The sequence below is a fragment of the Panthera tigris genome, chromosome B1 (assembly GCF_018350195.1).
Source record: "Panthera tigris isolate Pti1 chromosome B1, P.tigris_Pti1_mat1.1, whole genome shotgun sequence".
In the NCBI taxonomy this organism is placed as follows: Eukaryota; Metazoa; Chordata; class Mammalia; order Carnivora; family Felidae; genus Panthera; species Panthera tigris.
The window spans coordinates 34,545,001-34,563,563 of NC_056663.1; the positions used below are offsets into that span (position 1 = coordinate 34,545,001).

The 18,563-nt window shown below is 45.1% G+C and overlaps 1 long non-coding RNA gene across 1 annotated transcript in view; it reads left to right on the forward strand.

Moving 5' to 3' along the window:
- LOC102954892 overlaps positions 1–3,160 on the forward strand; it is a 7,428-nt gene extending 4,268 nt beyond the window's left edge. Inside the window, exon 3 of the long non-coding RNA XR_006216606.1 lies at positions 3,123–3,160. This is a non-coding gene — a long non-coding RNA (uncharacterized LOC102954892). The remainder of the gene's footprint in view (positions 1–3,122) is intronic.
- The last annotated feature ends 15,403 nt before the right edge of the window (positions 3,161–18,563 follow it).

Sequence of the window (18,563 nt, forward strand, 5' to 3'; positions counted from 1 at the left end):
TTTTGAGGAGTTGGCAGTGAGGATTCAGGACCTCTCTTCAAATCCAGGGATTCCTGCGGCGCCTGGGTGGCTCAGTCGGTTAATAATCCGACTTCGGCTCAGGTCACGATCTCGCGGTCCGTGAGTTCGAGCCCGGCGTCGGGCTCTGTGCTGATAGCTCGGAGCCTGGAGCCTGTTTCGGATTCTGTGTCTCCCTGTCTCTCTGACCCTCCCCCCATTCGTGCTCTGTCTCTCTCTGTCTCAAAAATAAACAAACGTTAAAAAAAAAAAATCCAGGGATTCCTGTGGGCCACTCTCAGGCTGTGGGCCCCAAGGGCAGAGCTGGAGGGTTGGGTGGAAGTCACAGAAAGGCAGGTTTTCGCTCGCTCTGTGGAGGAATTGGTAGGAAACATTCAAATCCTGAGGGCCCACCAGCAGATGAATGGATAAACAAAATGTGGTCCACACATACAAAGGAATATTACTCGGCCTTGAAAACGAAGGGAATTCTGACACAGGCCACAACACGGGTAAACCTTGAAGACATTACGGTAAGTGAAATAAGCCAGTCACAAAGGACAAAAGGATTCCCCTCATTCGAGATATCTCCAGTAGTCAAAAACCACACAGACCGGAAGAACAGTGGTTACCAGGGCCCAAGGGGACAGGAGCCAGAGGAGTTATCGTCTAAAGAGCACAGAGTTTCCATTTGGGATGATGAAAAATTCTGGAGACAGACAGTGGGAAGGCTGCACAACACAGTGAATATACTTACTGCACTTAAGTGTACTTAATGGTTACTTTTATGTTCTATAAATTTTACCACAACAAAAACAATTAAATTAAAAAACAAACAAGGAGACAGCGAGACATTGAGCCTCCACCACTGGCAGTGAATAAACAGCAGCTAGCTATCAGGGAAAATATAGGGGCATTTTTTAAAATGTTTATTTATTTATTTATCTATTTATTTATTTTTTAATAGATGAAATTTATTGTCAAATTGGTTTCCATACAACACCCAGTGCTCATCCCAAAAGATGCCCTCTTCAATACCCATCACCTACCCTCCCCTTCCTCCCACCCCCCATCAGCCCTCAGTTTGTTCTCAGTTAAATGTTGATTTGTTTTTGGGAGAGAGAGAGAGAGAGAGCGCGCACGTGCGTGGGGGAGGAGCAGAAAGAGAGGGAGACAGAGGATCCAAAGCAGGCTCTGCACTGAAGCCCGATGCGGGCCTTGAACTCATTAACCATGAGATCATGACCTGAGCCGAAGCTGGACACTCAACCAACAGAGCCACCCAGGCACCCCAAGGGGCTTTCTTGAGTTTGGGTGGGAGTTGGACTGGAGAGCCCTTACAATCCCTCGGTCCTTCAGTTCTTGTCTGTTTGCTTTAACATTTATGGGGCACTTGCTGTGCACGGATTAGCTTATGGATGCTACACCACTCCATAAGGCATGACTACCATAGTCTGCACCTTACAAGTGAGGAAACTGAGGCCAAGAGACCTCCAGTCACTTGCTCAAGGCTTCCCGTGTGCTAAGCATAAGGAAGAAGGGCAGGAATTCCAGAGGCGGCACGTGCTACAGCACATTGACTGCACCACGCGTAGGAGGAAACCTAGAGGGTTTCATGACTTCTCATGCTATCTCAGGCTCTTCCAGTAACTCCATGCCACCTCGCGCTCTTTCCTGCTCTGCCCTGGACCTCAAATGCCCGACGTGGGCATTCCCAGTCAGTCACAGAGGGCACGAAGCTGCCCGCAGGAAGGCACAACCTTGAACGGATTCTGAGGGTGTCGCTATGGCCAGGATGTCTTATGACAGACAGAAAGCCTGGACCGGCGTTGGCTGGTACCATTATTGCCCTTGAAGGGTCAGTTTTCCTGGGAAATAAGCAAGTGACCTTCTTATTTCCCTCCCAATTTCTCATGCCACAACTTCCACGTTCCCTTACTTGAAAGCTGATTGTAAATGAGGGTTTGAGAACAAAAGCTCTTGCATAGACTCAAAGCCCATTTTAATTTTATGAGCGTTGTGCTTTATACTAGTTACAGTCTTTAAATGCTTTGAAGCAGTGTCTAGACCAGCAGGGCCCAATAAAAATGCAACGCATGCCGCATATGTAATTTCAAATTTTCTGGTAGCCACATTAAGAATGCAAAAAGAGGAGGGGCGCCTGGGTGGCTCAGTCGGTTAAGCGTCCAACTTCGGATCCGGTCATGATCTGGTGGCTCACGAGTTCAAGCGCTGCGTCTGTGCCGACAGCTCAGAGCCTGGAGCCTGTTTCAGAAACTGTGTCTCCTTCTCTCTCTGCTCCTCTCCTGCTCACACTCTGACTGTCTCTCAAAAAACAAATAAACATTAAAAAAATTTAAAAAAGAGGGTCTCCTGGGTGGCTCAGTCGGTTAAGCGTCTGACTCTTTGATTTCGGCTCAGGTCATGATCTTACAGTTGTGAGATCGAGCCCCACTGGGTATGGAGCCTGCTGAAGAGTCTCTTCCACTCTGCCCCTCCCCACAAAAATTTAAAAAATCTAATCTTGAAAAAAAAATTAAAAAGAGAATGTAAAAAGAAACAGGTGAAACTAATGTTCATAATATGTTTTATTCATCTGAATTTATCCAAAATCATTATTGATGAGATATTTGACATTCTTTCTCATATTGTCTTTGAAATCGCTGTATGTTTCGTACTCTAAGCACATCTCGATTCAGGCTAGGCACCTTTCAAGTGCTTAACAGCTACATGGAGCTGGTGATGACCACTGAGCAGTACAGGTCTAGGCTCTGCTTTTCAAGGGGTTTGATGGTGAAGAGGAAAGAAGGCATGTTTTAAGGGGAGCTGGACCTAGTGAGAGTGTTACTTATTACAGAATTCGTGATCATGTATGTTGACCGTGGGGGAGAGAGAGAGGAGAAACTTAACATGGAAGCAGGAAATCATGGTGCCTCACCCAGGAAAATGCTGCGTGAAACTGGGAATGGAGGAGAGAGCTCAAGGGGCAGTGGGATCAAGGCCCGAAGACAGGGGCAAGCTTTGAGGTTGTTGCTGGTTGGGTTCTTCTGTGATTACTTAAAACCGTTTTAGGGGTCCCTGCGTGGCTCAGTCGGTTAAGCGTCCAACTCTTGATTTCCATTCAGGTCTTGATCTCGGTTCGTGGGATTGAGGCCCGCCTCGGCTCTGCACTGACAGCACGGAACCTGCTTGGGATTCATTCTCTCTTCCTCTCTCTCTCTGTCTCTCCCTCTGCCCTACTCTCGCTCTCTCGTCTCTCTCAAAATAAACATTAAAATCATTTTACTCTTTTTGTGATCCCTAAGTGTCACCCTTATTCCCTTCCCATCACCCCCTGCTGCTGTTGATTTATCCAGTTGCCACTGTTGTGATATCACAAATGCAGAGCTGAGACTCAAGTCCCTACTCTGCCCCAGGTGCCAGGGCTCTGCTGTGGCACTTGGAACCAATCAGCATTTCCCTCCCCCTTCAGTTTCCTCCTTTCTAAAAGGAGCTGGTTGGACTATTCAAGAATTCATTCAGCCAGTCAGTCAACAAATATCCAATAAGTCAACAAGGACCCAATAAGTACTGATCACTGATCACTGTTCTAGGTGCTTTCTGATCATTGCTTCCTTTTTTTTTTTTTTTTAATGCTTATTTATTTATTTTTAAGAGAGAAAGCACAAGCAGGGGAGGGGCAGAGACAGGGAGACACAGAATCCAAAACAGGCTCCAGGCTCTGGGCTGTCAGTACAGAGCCCGACATGGGGCTCGAACTCACGAACTGTGAGATCATGACCTGAGCCAAAGCCGGACGCTTAACCGACTGAGCCACCCAGGCGCCCCCAGCTTCCTTCTGACTCTAGTTTTTTGTGCCCCATGATTTTTGGGTGCTGCTTTGTCTGTCACCATGAGGTAGATTTCACAGCCCGAAAATGTCCATTCCCAAGTGACAGCAGAGATTCCTCAGGCTGGTCAGACAGTCCCCAGAGAAAGGGAGAGAAAGTGGCAGAGAAGTAGGGGGGGGAGAATGGTCACTAACAGGGTGGGTCAAATCTGTGCCCACTACACTCTTCCACTCTGAGCCCCTACTGAGAGGGATTTCCTCAGCATCAGTGGCCTCCTTAGCTGACATTGGAGGTTCTTACCAACATCCACCTAAGCCCTTGGTACTATATAGCACAGCACTGAGAGGGTCAGGAAGAAGGTAAAACAAAACTCCCTAACCTGATCTATCTAGAAGCCTGATTTATGGCGGCCGTCAGTACCTGGGAGCTTGGTGATCCTCAAGGCTTTGGCAATGAGGGACAGTTCGCTTTCTTCTGAGTGCTAAACTTGAAAATCTACACACAATACGCCGGAGGTGTGCAGTCATTTGAAAGAGAGAAGAGGTTGCTCAGGTCTATAAAATCTGACTGATCATTGGTTGAAAATAGCAATATTTCAATTAAAGAAAAAAAGGGGGCGCCTGGGTGGCTCAGTCGGTTAAACATCAGACTCTCGATTTTTGGCTCAGTGCTGAGTGTGGACCCTGCTTGGAATCCCCCCACCCCACCCCCGCGCCCAAAACGCTCTCTCTCTTTCTCTGTCTGTCTGCCCCTCCCCAACTCAGGCTCGTGCTTTCTCCCTCTCTCAAAAATAAATAAATAAACTTGAAAAAAAAAAGAAAAAGGAATGGACCTTGAGGCCATTATGCCCAGTGAAGTGAGTCAGACACAGGAAGACAAATCCTGTGTGATCTCACTTATAAGCAGAATTCACAGAAAAAGAGATTCGATTTGTGGTTCCCAGAGGCCAGGGTAGGGGGTGGGGAGATTGGAGGAAGATGGTCTGAAGATACAGGCTTGCAGTTATGAAAGAAATAAGTACTCAGGCTGTCGTAGGCAACATGATGGCTATAATGACTGCCGTGTGGTCTATTTGAAAGTTGCTAGTAGAGTAAATCCCAAAAGGAAGACACACATTGTTTGTAACTATGTGAAATGATGGCTGTTAACTTCTTGTGGTAAACGTTTCATAATATATGTTTGCCAGTCGCTATCTGTATGCCCTAAACTTATACAAGGCCGCGTATCAGTGATAACTCAATAAAGCTAAGGGGGAAAGGAATGGGTTAATCAGAAAGGGTTGTTAAAGTCTAGAAGTAAAAGCAGACTCACAGATAGAAACGTCAGCGGCACTTGTCTGGACAGAGATGAAGAAAAGAAAGAGGGAACAACCTTCAGTGTCCCATCCTTTGCCAGCCTCTCTGATGCCAGGACCCGCAGGGCCGTGAACGCCAACGGCACACCGGTATTTCTGCCTTTGGTGGGATGGTTCTGTAAAGGCCTGAAACCTATTACGAGGTCAAAAAATGTCTGATTCATCTAAATGCCCTGGTTCTGGCTCTGTGCTCAGCAGGTCACCATCCGGGTCATCTTTGGGTTTCCACAGGGATTGCCTACGGAGTTGGAACGTGCAAGGCCCCCCGCGCATTTATTTCTCAGTGTGTAAATTCGCGGTAACCTGGCATCCTCATTCCACACATTAATCTCGAGTGTTTGATAAATATAGAAACACCTGAGGAGTCAGAGTACCCTTGGGGCACCAACAGAAGCGGGTCTCTGAGCCTGGGATTCTGTGGCCCACACCCTGGACTGTGCGGTCAGTCACCACCACCTTAGTGAGTATCACCCAGCAGGAAGTGGCCGTGGCTCATGCATCTGACACATCATCTTTGGACACCTTCTTAGTGCTAGGCATGAACTGAGTGTTGGGGACACCAGACCCCTGCGCTCTTGGAGCCGCTGGCATATTTTCTACTGCAGCTCTCAGAGAAGTTAAAACCAACAGCCCTTCCTACCTTTTCTCAAGCCAAAACGCTAACTTTGAAAAAATATAATATAAATGCAGACTGCAGGAAACTTCTCCAGGCCTGTCCTGTCCTGCCACACCCTTAGGTACTGCTGACATGAGGTTTGTCTTTTAATGAGTGGTTTCCCCTCATGGGCCCCTTCTTGAAACCTGGCTCTGTCTTTGCTGCGTGCTACCTGGACGGGCAAGCAGGAGAGAGCAGCCAAGGCTGTCTGGAGTCGGGGGGTGGGGTGGGGAAGGGTGGGGAGAGACCTGCTGGGAGACAGACAAGGAGCAGTCAGGTGTATGGGCACCCAAGGAAAATCTTCCCTAAGGTTCAAGCCATTACAGAGTACCCAGGGATCCAGCTGGGTCCCACAGCCTTTCTGCGTGATTGTGTCTGGAAGTGTAGAAACAGCAGAGAAGTTGTACACGGTGCCCTTGGTGGGCCCTCAGTGGAAGCTGCTGGCCTGCCCATCACTTCTTCGCATTCCATTTTCAACCTCCCAAGGGGCTCCTACAGGGGAGATCTCAGCTGTATTTATCGCCCGTGGACCTGCCAGGTCCTTTTTGGTTGATTAGGAGAGGGATGGGTTCAGCCCATCAGAAACCATCTGCTGTCAGGCCAGAGACACGTGTGTGAAGCCAGATGTCTCCGAGAGGTGGTGGGTATGCTAAGATAAGCCGGGGGGACCTGCCAAGGCGGGCACACCCGTCCCAGGACCCGGGAGAAGAAAGGCTCTTAAATGCGCCACATGAGGTCTGTGTGTTTCCCGAGTTGCTTTGATTGTTCAGAACATTCCACTGCGTGATTGTGGCTTAAAGGACACAAAGCTAACTGTCACACACGGTGGCTAATTGAGGGCACGGCTTTGTCCAGTGACCACTAGCAGTCTGTGTCCTTTTTGTGTTCTCTCGGAGGCCATTTATAAATGGTAGCTACTCTACATAGATCATTTAGAAGCAACACTTCAAGGTGTTGTTGAAACAAAGCAGGACTGCCTAGGAATTGCTTGGTGCTACCATACAGATTCCCAGGTCCCACTCTCGGAGATTCTGAATTCAGTGGGTCTCAGGTAGGACCCAGGAATCTCTCAGCAACTCTCCTCTCTACACCCATCATCTCTCTTGTGCCCTCATTTATACACGGGGTGATTTGGACAAAGAATCTCAGAGGACTCCACTTTGAGAAAGTCTGTGAAAAAGACACCGGGCTCATAAAGTGAAGGCCTGGATGTAGGAGTAGCTGTGTAACCTTGCAGAAGTCCCTTCACCTCTCTGTGCCTCCACTGCTGTCTGTAGAATGAGGGAACTGATCTTTCGGGTCCTTTCCAGGGCCAATATTCCACAAATTTAAGCATGCTCACCGTGGCCTCCCAAGGCTGTGGGTGTTCCAAAGCTAGAATGGGCAACCCTCAGGCTGAGCTTTACCCTGAAGAGGACCAGTGAGCAAACCACAGAGCTTTGTCCCGACTTCCCACTCGGGATTAGACCTTTGAGAATACTCCCCTGAACACAATACTCCCCCCAAACACCATCCCCTTCCTCCTCGCGTAATTCTGAGCATGTCCACAGGCGTGACTTATTTTCACCTTTCGGGAAGCTAGACTTGAGGCAGGGCAACAGGCGAAGCTCCACTTTGATTGAAGGAAGATTGAGGCACAGAGAGGGGAAGAAGCCAGGAGACCCTGGCGGCCCGTCTGTCCCAGGCTCCCTGCCTTGTCCCGGGGCACCATCCTCAGCGTACACGCAGTGCAACCACACTGGCAAACGGCAAGGGCCAGAGATGAACATCGCAGCCCCCGGATGCGACTTGGGAACAGGCCGTCTCCTTGTGGTAGGATTTCTGTGAGTTTCCGTGGCACAGACACATCACAGGGGCAACGTGCACAGCCCTGCGCTCTTCAGAGTGACAGCGCTCCTGAAAGGCACCGGGCACTTTCTCTTACGTGGTTTTATTAGATCTGCTCACCACCACTGCAGTTAACATCTAATGAGCCATAACTGCCTGCACTCAGAGGGTCGGGATCTAGTGGTGAGTCACCAGCCCTCTGGGTCACAGCAGCATGAAGAAGAAAGAGCAAAGCGCAGAGACCCACACGTTAAGAAAGGTCTCGATCTGTGATACTTGAGCGTGGCGGCCCTGCTTTATGTCCTCTCACCTTCCCCCTGCCGATTTTGCCCAAAGGAGGCCTGAGATTATAGTTCTGCCCCCGCACCACCTCCCGGCTCCCAGTTTTCTCGGCTGCTTCAGGTTGTTTCTGACAAAGACGTCATTAATGATCAATTGCTGTGTCTTGGGAAATTCTTGCACCAACCACAGACTCTTACAGCAGATGCTGTGTGACTCCGGTTTCGGTCTCAGTGTAAGGGCTTTTTAGACATTTCATCTTTTGGCCTCTCATTTCTGTGGCAAGAACCCTGTGCCAATAGCAAAACCTTTGCCCTTGATGGAGATCACCCTGGCAACGAGTGACGCTGTTCTTTTCTCTCCACCTGTCCCACCTTCCAGACTTAAGCCATCCCTTGAGAACACCACTGAAAACCAGAAGGAAGTAAAAAACAAAACAAGATAAAATAAAATAAAACTAAAATTAATTTCAGTTAAAAAGATGGCATAAAGTTGGTGCATTCTTTTATTTTAGGGAATCCTCTTAGCGTGAGCCTTGAGCCTCTTAGGCTGATTATTTTACAAAGAACTCCAAGAAGTTAACTTCTAAATTCATGGCGGATTAGAAGGAAAGAGGGTGCTATAGACAGAAAACTGATGGGGTAACTCGCAGCAGTCTTGGGAAATGGCAACACTGGGAAAGCTCTAACTACACGTTCTGTGTTCTATTTAAAAAGGCAGAGAAGTAGATAAAATATTCTAGAAACAGTTCTACTCCGACTCATTACAATACAAAAAAAAAAAAACAACGTAAAAGACATTAAAAGGATATGCCCTCAGCCATCTGAGAAAACTCACTCCCAGAAAGTAGCTATGTTTAACTGTAGTTAAATATTTATTGTCAGTAAGTTGTAAGTCAAGTCAAGTCCTTGCAGTGTGCTGGGTAACAGAACATTGGTGAGTAGAATGCAAGAGCCATTTGCCTAGAATCTCTTGAACCAGGCTTGGCTAAATGAATCCTAGAACCTTTTGCTATACTTCCAAACTTTGGGATTTTTCTAATTTTGTGATAAAACCTGCCATCCTTCCCAAACACAGTGCTGTGTGTCTAAGTCCGGGGGAGGAGGTTTATATTTAAAGGTAACCTGGGGCGCCTGGGTGGCTCAGTCGGTTAAGCGTCCGACTTCGGCTCAGGTCATGATCTCACAGTCCATGAGTTCGAGGCCCACGTCGGGCTCTGTGCTGACAGCTCAGAGCCTGGAGCCTGTTTCGGATTCTGTGTCTCCCTCTCTCTCTGCCCCTCCCCCACTCACACTCTGTCTCTTTCACAAGTAAACATTAAAAAATTAAAAAAATATATGGTTAACCTAAAACTAACTTTTTAAGAATTTTTGAAACTTTCATCAATCTTTGAAAAAAATGACTGTATTTGGGGTGCCTGGCTGGCTCAGTTGGTAGAGCATGTGACTCTTGACCTCGGGGTTGTGAGTTTGAGCCCCATGTTGGATATAGAGATTACTTAAATTTTTTTTTTGTAAAAATAAAAAATGACTGTATTCTTACCACAAATGTGATACATCAACATTGTGGAAATTTTAGAAAATACAGATAAGAAAAAAAAAGAAGTAAAAATCACTTATAGTTTCATTCTAAGAGTTAGGACTGCAAACATGAATCCTTCCAATCTTTTAATTTAATTTAATCTTTATTTTTTTTGAGAGAGAGAGGGGGGAGGCACAGAGGGAAAGGGAGAAAGAGGGGATCATAAGAAGTCTTCATGCCCAGCTAGGAGCCCGAAGCATGGCTCGATCTCACAACTGTGAGATCATGACCTGAGCTGAAATCAGGAGTCTGTCATTTAACTGACTGAGCCACCCAGGCACCCCCCCCCCCAATCTTTTATTTTTAATTGAACAAGAGATACATAAATACAGGCATCTTTTAAAGAGATACATAAATACAGGCATCTTTTAAAGAAAACCAGAATCATATATTAAACCAAATCATCTATTGACCACGTCTCATAATCCCAGGCCCTTCTCTCTATCTAAGTGACCAGCCACTTTTGGGAGTTTGGTGTGTTTCCTTCCAGAGTTTTATAATTATATATAACATAGTTTGTGGATTATTTTTACATAAGAGGCGTCATACTGTGCAACTTAGCAATCATCTATTGCAACTTATCAATGTTTTGGAAATCTAACCGCGTTAATTTGTGAACCAAGCTAATTTCTTTCAACTGCTGAGTGGTATTCCATTGTATGGATATACCATATTTAATCATCCTCTCCGCTTTTAGTGGACCCTTAGGATTGTTAACAATTTTTCACTACCTCAAACAATGTTGCAATAAATGTCTTATATATTTTTTCCCACGTCTCTCTATTTTAAATTTCTACAAGGGGAAATTCTGGATCTGAGACTATGCCCACGTTGCCTCCAAAGTGGCTGTGGGTCATATGAAGTGTCCCAGCAGTCTCAGTGACCCTTTGCCCTCCAGACCTGTCAATGTGCCCAGTTGTAGTAGGTGTAAACCACTCTCTTCACTGTTTTAATTAGTATTTGCCTGACAAAAACTGTTTGAGTGTCTTATAGGTTTGTAGCTATTCATATTTCCTCTTATGTGAATTATGTATTCATATCCTTTGCTCATCTTTCTAAAGGTTGGGATATATATATATATATATATATATATATATATCTGTTATACTCATTCTTTGTTGCATGTATTGCAAATTTTCTCAGCCTCTGGCTTGCCTTTAATATTGTTTAGGATATCTTCTGTTATATAGTGGAGCTTTGAACAACTCAGGGCTTAGGAGTGAGGACTTCCTCCATCCCCAGTGGAAAATCTGCCTATAATCGGAATCCCCCAAAACTTAACTACTGATAAATAGCCTGTGGGTGACCAGAAGTCTTGCTGATAATGTAAACAGCTGATTAACACATATTTTACGTTTTATTGTTACTACATTCTTACAATAAAGTAAGCTAGGGAGAAGAGAGAAAATGTTAGGAAAAATCACAAGAATAAGAAAATACAGGGCCACCTGGGTGGCTCAGTCAGTAAAGCATCCAACTCTTGATTTCAGCTCAGGTCATGATCTCACGGTTCGTGAGATCAAGCATGGCATTGGGCTCTGTGCTGACAGCACAAAGCCTGCTTGGGGCTCCCTCTCCCTCTCTCTCTCTCTCTCTTGGCTCCTTCCCCTCGCTCATGCTGTCTCTCTCTCTCTCTCAAAATAAATAAACATTAAAAAAAAAAAAAGAAAAAGAAAATACACATATAGTGCTGTACTGTAAGACATCATGTATGAGGGGACCCATGCCATTCAAATCTGTGTTGTTTAGGGGCCAAGTGCACAGTTCTTTTTCTCATTTACAAGTTAGGTAACATTTACTCAAGAACTCAAGTTGTTTAGCGTTTTACTGTTTGAGTTTTGCTTTCCATGGCCTCTTCAAGGTCTCCCTTTTCCTTGGATTGTAATGATATTTCCCCTTACTTGTTTCCCCTACTACTTTAAAACTTTTGTTTCGAGGGTTTAGGTTTTTAATTCATCTAGAGTATAATTTTGTGTATCATCTAAGGTAGAGACTTGCTTTCATTTATTTTGTCTACATATAAATACTGATTTGATACCATTCATTAAATAGTTCACTTTTCCCCACCGACTTGAAATGTTGTATCATACACCAACTTGCTGCATTGTTCCTAGATTCTTTTCTAAATCATGTTTTATTGACCTAGTTCTATTTGAGTCTTACCGAAAAATGATACTGATTGACTTGCTCTGCCGCGTGTATGTTTGTTTTACGCCCTGCCTTTTTTTCTTTACAACCTACTTTTGTTGTACAGCCTGCTTGTTTTACTAAAAAAAAATTGCAACAGGAGAATGGATAAGTTCTGACAATCACACCGTGGAATAGTATATAGCAATTTATAGAAACTAAAGCTATACATATCAACATGGATACATTTCCCAAATATGTTGAATTAAAAAAAAAAAAAAAAGTAAAAAACAGGTTTCCACACAAATACCATAGAGCATATCATTTATAGAAAGCTCAAAAATGTGTAAAAGACACTTGATATCATTTAGGAGTACATATGTAACAAAAACAGGAAATTCATGGAAATGATGGAAACCGAAATCAAGATTAAAGGTGTATCTACCACAAAGCTTGTGAAGGTTAAGCCCCTCACTTACATGGACTCCTTTTGAAGTCCCGTAGTGAAATTTTATTTCATAATTTTGTGCTTTTTTTTTTTTTTTCTTAAAGAGGCTGGCCTTTCCCAAATCGTGTTAGCTTCAAGCCTATCCTCGGAGTAGGGGAGGAAAGGGGAAGGAGGTAGGAAGGGGAGGGGAGGGGGGAGGAAACAGAGTCTCTCCCAAAAGCCTGCTGGCTCCTGGGCGCCTGCCTGACATTCTGCCACCACCGGCTGGCTTTGGGGCCCCTGGGCCTGGAGGCGTATTTACTGTAAACCAGGTGGTAATTGGATGGGATCTGATGTGCTGTTCAGTGCCTTGCGCAGGGCTCCAGGCCTGGAGACACCTAGCAGCAGCCAGCTGACAGCCAACAGTTCCCAGGAGTCCTGCCTGCTGCCACACCTCACGGATGGGTCTATTTCTTCCAGAGAGAAGCTCTCCAGGCCAGAGGCTGCGTGCTTGAGGCTGTGTCCCGGAGAACGATTTGAGACCCCAAAGCACCCTCGAGCTGCAATTCTGCACCAGGGCTTGAAGCTTCCAGACTAAGTCTTGCTTCTTGTTCAATTAAAAAAACAAACCAGGCGCCTGGGTGGCTCAGTCGGTTAAGCCTCCGACTTCAGCCCGGGTCATGATCTCGCGGTGAGTTCGAGCCCCGCGTCGGGCTCTGTGCTGACAGCTCGGAGCCTGGAGCCTGCTTCGGATTCTGTGTCTCCCTCTCTTTCTGCCCCTCCCCTACTCATGCTCTGTCTGTCTCTGTCTCAGAAATAAATAAACATTAAAAAAAGTTTTTTTTAAAAACCGACTAGAACAAAATAAATTTATGACAGTTACTTCAACAACGGCAACAGAAATACACACTCTGGACATCTTTCCACATGGTGAAATACTCTTCAACAACATCTTTCATGGCTACATAGGACATGTCACTTATTATTAGATCACTTATTGTTAGATGTTTAGATCATTTCCAGTTTCTGCTCAGGGTTGGAACAAATGTTCCTACAGCTCACCCCTGGTGTACAGCCTTAATTATGTCTTCAGAAAAAACTCCCGTAACTACACTCCCTTGGCCAAGAGTCTGATTATTTTCAAGGCTTTTGAGATATAGTGCCAACTAGACTTCCAAAAATGTTGCATCAATTCACCCACACGTCAGGATAGGAGAGTTTCCTTGGCAAATTGAAACCAATGCTAATTATTTACCTTAAAAAAATTGTTCAGGGCACCTGGGTGGCTCAGTTGTCTGAGTGTCAGACTTTGGCTCAGGTCACGATCTCACAGTTGGGTTCGTGAGTTCAAGCCCCACCTCGGCTCGCTGTGTCAGCATAGAAGCCATTCCAGATCTTCTGTCTCCCTCTCTCTGCCCTTCCCTCTCTTGCACTCTCAAAAAAAAAACAAAAAAAAAAAAACAAAATTGTTCATTGGACAGACAAAAAATGGAACCTCATAGCTTTAATTCGCCATCAGTTACTAGGCTCAATTGCCTTATGAACATTAGACACTGTTTCTTCTGTGTTGATTTACTACTCGTTGCTTTGTTCTGTCTTCTATTATGGCACTCCCCTTTTTCTTACTGATTACAGAGAGCTTCTTATTTATTATGATATTGACTCTTTTTCATGTGTGTTTTTAACTCTTTTCTGTTCCGTCATTTGCCTTTATATTTTCTTATTCTAAGTTTTCTGACATGGGTATTTTTAATTAAATATTTTAATTTTCTACTTCAGCTTCTATCTTTAGTTTTGTTGTGTTTTTTTTTTTTGTAAGAAAGTCTTTCCCCCAAATTATGTAAATGTTCACCTGTATTTTCCCCCAGTGCTTCCCTAGCTTTATTTGGGGAATTTTTCCTAGTCTGAAGGATGAGATGGGACTCTCTTTTTCCCCCCAAAGAGTTAATCATTTCATTAATAAGTCCTCTTTTTCTTACTGATTTTCAATGGGACTTTAATTATATACCGAACTGAGTCTGTTTCTGGACTGTCTTCTGTTTTAATTGATATGTATGTTTCTGGGGCGCCTGAGTGGCTCAGTCGGCTGAGCGTCCCGCTCTGGCTCAGGTCATGATCTCACAGTTTGTGGGTTCGAGCCCCACATTAGGCTCTGTGCTGACAGCTCAGAGCCTGGAGCCAGCTTGGGATTCTGTGTCTCCTTCTCTCTCTGCCCCTCCCCCGCTCATGGTCTGTCTCTGTCTCTCTCTCTCTTTCTCTCAAAAACAAATAAACATTAAAAAAATTAAAAAATTGATATGTATGCTTTTGCCAGTACTTATGTGAATTATTGTAATTATTGTATATGTCATTTCTAGTGTTATGGAAACTCTTCATTTCTTTCTTTTCTTTGTTTCAACATTAGTGTGGTAGTACTTGCCTGTGTATTCCTCCAGAATTAGGGCAGTTCTGCTTCTTTTCCCTTTTCTTATAATATTAAGAGTATTAATGCTTTTTCTTAAACTCAGTCATGGTTATGACCAGAAGATGTGGTTGGAAAAGAGAGGGAAGTTTAAAGAGACACTTACCAGTCCAGATGAGACATTATAGATTTTTTGCTCTAATCATTTCACAAATAACCAGACCTCGAACTCTTCCAGAATGTTCCAGAGCCTTGCCACTTATGGCATAAATGAAAACCTTCTGGGTAAAAGGGAGCCATAGAGAAAATAAAATGACATATGGGTAGAAGTAAAAGAAAGAAAACAGGATCTGAAATTGAGAGGAACATAAAGGCACGTGACATCAAAATGCTGGATGTAACCAAAAACATTATCCATGGTTTCCATTTGTTCCTCTTCATTCATTTTTCATTTCTGGAAAAGGAAAAAAAAGTCTAGAAGTTTCTAAGCAGCTACTGAAAATTTTTCATATTATCTCCATATCTAATTCATGAAGTATTGAACTTGCATTTTGGACAGTTACAGAAGAACAGAATCTTTGAGTTAATCTGCCCAATGCAAGAATCCCCCTGCAGCACTTCTAGGAGGAGTGGCTGTTCAGCCTCTGCTTGACTACTGCCTGACGAGGTCCTGACTCACTGCCTCACTGAGCTCTTTCCATGTTTAAAAAGCCTAATTCCTTGAAGGCTCTTGCTGTTATAAACTCAAAGTCTGTCTCCCAGTATTCCCTCTTCCTTCACCTCGGTTCTGCCTTTTCAAGCCAACAGAGGCCTCACTGCTTTGAAGGTGCCTCTCCTTCAGCTTTATCTTTCACAGCCTTGTCATTCCTGATTCCTCAAACTAGTCCTTTTAGGACATGGTTCTAGATCTCTCAACATCTTGGTCTCTCCTCTGGAAATGTTGTAAAATAGCCAGCATTTCTTTTACAGGTAAAACACAGGAGTTAACATAATTCTCCAGATTCCATCTGGCCTGTGCAGCAAATTGGGAGCAGCTCATTCCTGACTTGACCTTTTTTTCTTTTCTTTTCTTTTTTTTTTTTTAATGAATGCACCTAAGTTACAATCAGGCCTGAGATCACAGACTCAGGCTGGAGCTATTTGGCCTTGTCATCATGAAAATAGCTTAGGCCCTTTGCACATAAGCAAGTGAGCAAATCTCACAGGCAAAGTTGACCCCCTAACAGACTTTGGTGAAATTTGGGAAAGCCAAGAGAAAGGAAAGGCATTGCCATGGAAAAACGGAAGAGTCCAGGTGGTGGAATTGTGGGTTCTGTGCCCAGGGAAGATGGGTGCCTGCTGGCCCACAAAGAAGCCCCTGGATGAGTCCCTGTTCCGGGTACAGGCCTGTGTGCTGACAGACGAGCACTGCATGACTGAGCTTTTGCACTTTTCAGTCTTGCTCCCTGCTTCTCAGGATTGGTTGGGAGCAGGGCGGACTTACCTTTCCATCTTGTCCATGGCAGTGAGAGCGCTGGCCTGACCATGCAAAATGGAAATTAATACTCAGGACCCCAGTTACCGGAGGGCTTCAGTCAGACCTCCCAGCAGCTTCTCTGTAACCCAAGGAGCACCTAACTCCAGGGATGCCCCTCCTCCCACTGGCCTTTCCGTCCCCAAGAAGACAAGGCCATCAGCGCCCCAGGAGGGCTGGCAGGCATGGGCAGGAGGGTGTGGTGACTCCACCATTGAGCTGTGACCCTGGGGTATGCCACATCTGGGGGGGCGGGGGCAGATCAAGGAACTGGGGGCCGCTCTAGCTGCGCAGATTGGCCCTCTGTTGTTGCCTCCAGATCGGAAAAATCAGGCATATTCACAGATGGGCCCTGCCTGAAATCCAGGAGCGGTCTAATTACAGAGCTACGGCTCTCGGTTTTCTCTGTTACCCTAAATCCTGGCATAAACCATAGTGAGTAAGTCAGGAACTAAATAAACACTAGCTTTCAAGGGAGGGAGGCGGCGGTGGAGGACGAGGAGGGTGGGGGAGGGTGGAAGCTCACCGAGCTTCTATTGGTAGAGGAGGATCACGTGATCTGAGGTGCACTAGGATCTTTCTGAGCACACAGAAGTTTCTTCCACTCGCTCATTGTCGGTGGGACCGGCCTCCCTCACCTTTTCGGGGCTTTGTTTCCTATTAATCTGCCTCTTATCATGTCAAATCCATTCGGGAGTAGGTTGCATATATCGTCTTACACTACTATTCTTCCTGGCCAATTAAGTCACCGAGGAAATACAAAGCAGCCTGGTTTGTCTTCACTTTTGCCACCCGATGAGGCACCCTATGAGGCCCTGGGCTCACCCTATCTTATTTGGAGGTGTTGATGTACAGGTGCTTTCTGTCTCTTTGGTTCAGCTAGCTGGAAAGTACATCTCCCTTTGCAAAGTGGAGCCCAGGGCCAGTGGTTATAAAATAGAGGGGAGTAGAAAAGCTGACAGCATCCCACATGCGCCCTCTGCCCCAGGCTCGGCCATGAGCCCCAGGCCCCTTGGACGTGAAGACAGTGACTGGGGACAAAGAGACACCCTCTTGGGCTCCCCAGTCCGTCCACCCTTCCTCCCTACCTGGGAACTCTAAGCCCTGGGCAGAGGCATACCACACATGGCCGCCTCCCTGACCCACTGAGCTTCCTGTAAGGTTTGGGGCGTTTGCTGAACTGTTACCTTGTGTCAACTTTTTTATTTGTATATCACATCTCTGAAACTCAGCTATACCCCTCACGGCTCATCTCTGGGCTCAAGATGAAAAATAACACCTCCTGAATGAATGAATAAACCCGTAATGGTCACTCCCCTGGTCCACAAGGAGGAGCTGGGCCCTTAGGGGATGTTTCCATGGACTGATCAACACTGGGGAAGCTTTTCAGAAAGCTGCAGTCAAGAGGTGAGTTTATCTTTATGTTCGACTCTGAATCTTTACACTCTGGGTTGGAATATCCCGCAAAGGTCATTCGTGAGCAGTCCAATGATTTGAGATTTATTTTTATTTTTATTTTTTTACGAAATTTATTGTCAAGATGGTTTCCATTAATTTGAGATTAAAAAAAAAATGTTTTCCTATGACAACTTTCAAGCCAATGCAAGAGTAGAGACAGTTCCCGTGTATCTACCGCTTAGCTTTAACAAAATCAACTCTTGGCTGATTTTGTATCACTTATCCCCTGTCTGGTCTGTTCGTTAGGCCCCCTCCCCAACCCGGATGATAAACAAAACACCCCAAACAAACAAAACACATCATGTCATTTTGTTCCTAACTATGCAGTGCATATGTCTAGAAGACAACTTTTGTTTGAAATAATCACTTCTGTGCTATCGTCAAAGTGCTCTGACCTTTGAGGCAGAGCCTAAAGGCTGATGAGCCCCTTCCCATAAGCCCCTGTGAAGCCCCTATTTACTAGCACATGGGACGTCATGAGTGCACCAAAATCTTACATATTTCTGTCCACCCTGCCACTCCTCCTCTTTTCCCAATCACCTGCTGTCAGGAGGACTGGCTTCTTACAAGAGGTTTACATGTATGGATTTGGGAGCAAGTCTGGCTTAGAATCCCAGCTCCACCATTTCCTTGCTCTGTGACCTTTGACAAAATACTTAACCTTTCTGTGCCTCAATTTCCTCATCTGAAGGTGAAGCCAGTTCATAGTATGCGCATACTTGGTAGAGTCATAAGGATTAAATATACTAAAGCTAACGTGAAGCTCTTAGAACAGCACCTGGTGCATAGAAAGTACCATGTGTTTGCTTTTATTATTATCCTTCGCTTAGTACATGCATCATCTCCACCAACACCGCCTACATCCTGAATTAACTGCCAAATGCAATAACGCGTCGTAGTTATTTCTCAAAGTATTTTCGTACATTTCGTCAGGTGCCGTCCTGCCATAATCTAGGACGGTTCAGGGAATTCAGAGGTGTTATTGCAGAACAGGGGAGGGCAAAGATTCAGCCACAATTGGTCCTGTTCATGATGAGGAGAAATTAGAACCAAACAAAGGGCTAACAAAGAGAAAGCTTGTTAAAAAAAAATAAAGCATATTTGTTATAGTCTA